The following is a 6,303-nucleotide window of genomic DNA, read 5'->3' as shown; positions in this document are numbered from 1 at the left end:
TGTAGGGCAAGGTGGCAGAGACACGACGACCCTCTGTGTCACCCCCGCACTCCCACTGTCATCTCGAGGGCTCTGAGGTTAGCTTGCTTAGGAGCCCGACTCCCATAGGTGTGTGGATGGTGGGGGTGGGGGAAATGGGAGGAGCCACAGGGCAGACGTGGAGGGAGGGTCAGAGCAGAGGTGTGTGAACCACCAGAGACTGGGCGCTTCTGAGATACTTTCCTGGAAGCTGCTGGTGGGGAGTGCAGTAGACCGGTGTGGAGAGGGACTGCTCTCCGTCTGCACTTACTGGCCGACTGACCCTGGAAAGTAATTTCACCTGTAAAATGTGGGCAATAATAATACCTCTGACCTAGAGTCATTGTGAGAGTGTATGGAGAAACTCTTAGCACGGGGTCTTGGCACTGAAAATTTTCTTATCAACTGAGAGCTGCAATCATTATCATCATGGCCTGTTCTCTAAGGCAGGCTTTTTCAAACTGTAGGAGGTAACCTGTAAGTGGATCATGAAGTAAATTGAATAGCTTGCAAGCAGCCATTTTTTTTTTTTTTAAACATAGAACAGAATGGATTAACATCAAGTAATTGGAGTGCATAAGAATGGTTTTATAACACATTTTATAAACGTATATATATTTCCTCCCATGAGGCATGGCTGAATGTTTGAAAGCCACGCTTCCAAGGCAATGCTTCTCTAAAGATGGTTGGAAGGAGCGTTTTTTAAATTAGTAATTTGCAAGCAACTGTCATCACTTTTTGGCTTCCCTGGTGGCTCAGATAGTAAAGAATCCGCCTGCAATGCAGGAGACCCAGGTTCGATCCTTGGGTAGGGAAGATCCCTGGAGAAGGAAATGGCAACCCACTCCAGTATTCTTGCCTGGAGAATTCCACGGACAGAGGAGCCTGGTGGGTTACAGTCCATGGATCCAAAACAACTGGACCCGACTGAGCCACTAACACACTCATCACTTTTGCCAGAGCAGAATACCACTTGTGCGTGTGTGCTCACTGTCCTATTTGCTAAATACTGGTCTTTGAGTTAGCTTATTTGAACCTCATCATGATAACAATATTCATGAAATTTATTTTTTAAAATATCTATTACTTTTTTTTTTATTAACCTAAAACCATCTCACATATATATGTACACCAGGCTTTGGGGACATGGTGGTAAAAGGAGCATCTTCTGAAAGCATTTTCTGAAAGCTGGGAGCCACCAGAACTGTGAGACACAGATGAGTCCAGCGCTCTCAGGGTCCCATTCTGCCCTTGGAGGCAGGCCTGCCCCTACTGCCCAGTTTCTGAATTCTTGTGGTTGATCTTCCCACAATGGGCACCTAAGGAAGCAAAGAGCAGGCCCTGTCTCCTTGTGGACTGATTCAGGACCTTTCCTGGGACGTAACCCCCTAGTGGAGGAGGCCAGGGCCCTGCTGTATCTTATCTTTTCTTTTGTGAGCCATGTCCTGACGCTGCACAAGTTTGCAGAATTTCCTTTCTTGTCCAGCTTTGATTCCATTGATGGGATTAGGCGCCCCCCACAGCCATGTCCTTTGATGTGGTCAGGGGGTAGCAGGGAGATTTCAAGCTCTGGGAGCAAATCTTAATCTTCTGCGGGTTTCTCTGGGATCAGCGCTGGGGTAAACCCATTACATCCCTGCCCTTTCATCCCCCCAGGACACTGGCTCCTCCAGACTTCTCGAGTCTCAGAGATCCAAAGGGTCTGTCAGATTTAGAGAGAGCAATAAAAGAGGAAGAGAAAGCAGAGCACGAACCTCAGACCCCCGCCAGTACCCGCAGCATCACCAGCAATGTCAGGGCATCTTCCTCTTTCTTCCCTTTTAATCCTGGGCTCTCACAAAATGGGGATTACAGAGGCTTGGGGCCAGCGGCTGGCCATGCCCCCAGCACTGGGCACCTCTGCCGGGCCTGGCCGCCATCTGCCCTCCATCCTCTCAGATCCGCTTTCCTGGATGCACCTGCTTCTGCACATCTGTCTGTACTGTGCTGGGATCTCCATGTCAGGTTGGGGGCGAGTTGGCTAATTGAGCAGATAAAGCACTCAGCCCCCACCACAGTGAAGTTTTAAGGCATGATTTGGATTGGTGAGGCCAGGAAAGAGAAGACAGGACCATAGCCAGTATCTATCCCGGGCCACAAGCAGGTATGTCTCATTATTTAAATTAAACCTGACTCCAAGGCTCTCTCTGAAGAGAGGCGGGGAAATTCAACCTCAGTCATTACTTAGATTTACCCATCACTCCCTCTGCCATGGGCTTCCCAGGTGGCTCAGTGGGAAGATTCTGCTTGCCAATGCAGGAGACTCGAGTTTGATCCTCTGGAAGAGGAAATGACAACCCACCCCAGTGTTCTTGCCTGGGGAAATCCCACGGACAGGGGACATGGGGTGGCAAAGAGTTGCACAGGACTGAGTGACTGAGCTGTCGTCCTCTGCCTGGTCCCTGGAGTCCCGGCCGTCTTGAGGATGGGGATCTTGGTGAAGGCCTAGGGATGCTCCAGACTAGTCTCAGATGAGGCAGGCGGTTGCTCCCCCACGTCCTGGTGCCCCCAGAGATGAGAGTGAGGCAGCAGGTCCTCACCAGTGGGGATTCCACTGAACTCCAACCCCTCTCCAGCCTTGGGAAAGTTCTCCCTCGGCCTCGAGGCCTTTCGGTATGTCCTTACTCCCTCCCTCCCTCCCCACTAAAGACCTCGGGTTTTCCTTTAGGACAGCACCGCAAGGAAGAGAGGCGGTGGTCAGGTCACTGGACGGGGGGCGTGGAAAATTAACATTTCAAAAACAGTGCTGCAGGGTACAGTGCTTGGCGTCTTACATTTAGTATCTCCTTGATTTGCCCAGGCTTCCCTGGTGGCTCAGACAGTAAAGCGGGAGCCCAGGGTTCGATCCCTGAGTGGGAAGATCCCCTGGAGAAGGAAATGGCAATCCACTCCAGCACTCTTGCCTGGAAAATCCCATGGACGGAAGAGCCTGGTAGGCTACAGTCCATGGGGTCGCAAAGAGTCGGACACGACTGAGCGACTTCACTTTCACTTTGATTTGCCCAGGAGAAGGGCCTGGCCCGCCCTGAGGCTCCCGGTGGGGAGGTTAAGGCGGGCGGGGGACGCGGCCCGGGAGCGGAGCGGCCGGCAGGGGGCTCTCGGCGCCGGCCTTCGAGGGAGGAAGCGCTGGCAGCGGCCTCCGACCGGTCAGAGGAGGAAAAGGGAAAATTACTGGAGCTCGGGGGCGGGAAGCGCTGCGTGCCTGGGAGAAAGGCACTGGAGACTGTCGAGTCTGGCAGCCCGCGGCCGGACTCGATCCCCGGGGCTGCGCGGACGGCCAGGGCAAGGGGCGCCAGTGCCGGCCCGACCCCACCCGGTGTCCTCCTGCCGGTGCTGCCGGCTGGAGCGGACTCGGCGGCCCGGGGCGGGGGCGGTGGCGCCGAGGGGCGGGCGGAGGGCGGGCCGGGGCGGGGCGCGTCCTCCAGGCTCCGGGAGGCGGTGCGGGCGGGCGCTGGCCGCGTCCGCCCGCCTGGAGCCGTGGGGCGCGCAGCCTTCCTGATGTGTCACCAGCACGTGGAGCCAGCTCGGGCCGTGCCGCTAGCGGGAGGAACTCCCCCAACTTTCGAGGGGTCTCGCCGCTCCGCTCCTCTCCCCACGGCGCCTGGCTCGCGCTCCTTGGGGAGGCGGCGGCGGCGGCCCCCAGGTCTCAGGCGGGTCGAGCGAGGCCCCGGCCCCCGGCCCGGCTTGCGCGGGGCCCCGGAACGTCGGGGTGCCGGGCCCGACTGGCGGATGCGCCCCCGGACCCCCGGATGCAGCGTGGGGCACGGCCTGCGGTGCGAGCGGCCTGGCCGGCCTTGCGCCCGGCGGATCTGAGCGCAGGTAACCCAGGCGGCGCAGCGCTGGGCCTCGCGGGCGCGGCGTGGGATCTTGGCGAAGTTTCTCTGCATGGAACTCTTGCGCTCGGCTGGCGGTGGAGGATGGGGAAAGGCTAGGTCCCCGCGCCTCCCCCGCCCCAGCCCTGTCCTTCGGCCTGCGCCCTGGCGGCCCGGACGCCGCCGCGCGCTGGGCGTCGTGTAACCCTTCGAGGGCTGGTCTCGGGGCCGGCTGGTGGAGGTCAGGCGAGCAGGATGCTGCCTTTGGGGGATGCCGCTTGGGGAAAACCCAGAGCCTCAGCCGAGACAAGCGCGTGGAAAGCGGGCGGCCGGATCCAGCCCCAGGAAGCCCGTCGGGGGCCTGCGCGACGTCCCTAATCCGAGACGCGTGGGAGCTGAGAGCTGGGTCTTTGCGGGCGAGATGAAGGTGTCGGTTCAACTGGCCTACAAAGTCCCAGTCCTCGGCCCCCAGGACCGACGGCTCCTCCTCGCCCCTCGCCGTTTTCTCCCGGGCGGACGCGAGCTCGGCTCCCAAGGCGGGGCGGGGAGCCGGGCCGGGCCGCACCTCGCGGGTCCACACCGGAGACGGGGTGACGGGGCGCGCTCGCCGCGGGCTCTGTGTGGAAGGTTCGAGGGATCCCTGCGCTTGGCAGGAGCGGTGGGAACGCACTCGGAGGTTCGAGTTGGTCCCTGTGGGCGGCTGGTGTCCTCCGGGTGGAGCCGGATCCTGGCCGCGGCCGACCTGGAGGGAAGGGAGAGACGGCGCCCCGCTTTCTCTCCGGCCGAGCCGATTCGCCTACGGGGCCCTGCCCTGCTGCGCTTTCCGGAGCCTCCACCTTGAGCTTGAGGGTGGTGAGGACCACGCGAGGACTAGAGTTGCCCCGGGAATACGGGCCGGGATGTGGAGGTTTAGCCCCTCTCCCTGAGCTCCACTACCATTTCTTTAAAGATGCATTTTTGTGGGTGTGTTCTTAATGGCCAGCCTTTTGTTCCCTGACCTAGGCAACATTGTGCTGACCCTCGGCACCCCCCCCCCCGCCCCCAGTCCTCTTAAAGTTTTCTGCTGAAATTCCCATCTTAAATTGTTTATCCAATAACTTTGTTTCTACCTCCTCCTGCAAAAGAAAAACCCCAGTAACCCCTGAAATCTCGGCGTCTGCCTGGTGTTGGAACTTTCTGTTTATTTTTGTTTGTTTGTATTGTGTTTGGGCTGTCTTGGCAGTGGGGACCTCGGGAAAACATTTGGGAACATGCCGGGAGGTGACCTGAACCGTGCGAAGGGCCAATTGACAAAATAGGACTCTTTGGGCTCCTTTCTTCCCGGCTTTGGAAAACAGGATAGATGTCTGGAAGCAGGGAGGAGGGAGAAACCCGCCCTGCCAGGTTGGCCCACCTCTCTCAAGGATGTGGAAGGTTCTTCCAGAATCTTCTCTGACTAATGTGGGCCCTTGTAGAGGAGACCTCGCAGGACTCCTGCCACACCTGTGTCCCTGTTCCAGTGGCCGTGAGGGGGCCTGAATGGAGGGGACACCTTGGGCTGTGGGGCCATCCAGGCAGGGTTGGGCCCGTGCGTGAGCCCAGGAGTGGGCAAAGCCTGGGAGCGGGCAGAGCCCGGAACTGCTGTTGACCAGCATTTTTTCCGTGTGAGCTTTGTCCTGCCAACTGTAACCCGTGGACCGTGCAAACGCCAGAACTGTGGGAGAAAAGAGTTTCCTTAGGGCCACGCGTCTAAACGTACAGACGTACTCAGTTTTGAGGGAAACTGTCGGGAGGGGACTGGTGGCGACTTCAGCTGGAGTCGTCGTTTGTTGTTGTTTAGTCACTAAGTTGTGTTTGACTCTTTGGGACCCCATGGACTGTAGCCTGCCAGGTTCCTCTGTCCATGGAATTCTCCAGGCAAGAATGCTGGAGCGGGTTGCCAGTTCCTTCTCTGGGGATCTTCCCGACCAGGGATCGCACCCAGGTCTCCTGCAATGCAGGCGGGTTCTTTACCACTGAGCCTCCTGGGAAGCTCTCAGCTGGAGGGTTTTCCCTAATTAAAGAAAAGGGTCTAGACCGTTCGGAGTACTGAGTCAGGCTGGAAAAACAGAGTTATCTCCCTTTGAACTCATGCCTCTCCCCTCCCTGGGGATCAGTATCTTAAATGAAGTGGAAATCTCTAGAATATTGCGTGGTCATAAAACACCCGCAGGACTGGTCTGGAGCAATGAGATGAGGAAAAGCTTTGCAACCACCCTGGAGGTGACAGGCGCGGAGGATGAGGGGCATAAATCTCTGGGAATAAGGGATTGCCCAGGTAGCCGGCAATTTTCTCTTTAAGTCTGTGCCCCCTTCTTGTGGGCTGCTCAGAGTTACGGGGATTTTTAGGAATCGCCTCGGGCTTCATTTCTTGGGGGGCAGGGGAGTGAGTGATTTGGTTTTTCCTTGGGTTTTT

General features: G+C 57.7%; 1 non-coding gene across 1 annotated transcript; it reads left to right on the top strand.

Moving 5' to 3' along the window:
- The first annotated feature begins 4,258 nt into the window (after positions 1–4,258).
- On the top strand, positions 4,259–4,339 carry MIR193A (microRNA mir-193a). The gene has a single exon (NR_031368.1). It is a non-coding gene; the product is annotated as a microRNA mir-193a (primary transcript).
- The last annotated feature ends 1,964 nt before the right edge of the window (positions 4,340–6,303 follow it).

Source organism: Bos taurus, chromosome 19 (assembly GCF_002263795.3).
Source record: "Bos taurus isolate L1 Dominette 01449 registration number 42190680 breed Hereford chromosome 19, ARS-UCD2.0, whole genome shotgun sequence".
NCBI lineage: Eukaryota > Metazoa > Chordata > Mammalia > Artiodactyla > Bovidae > Bos > Bos taurus.
Note: the sequence above shows the minus strand (reverse complement) of the source record. Positions and strands in the feature narration are given on the sequence as shown.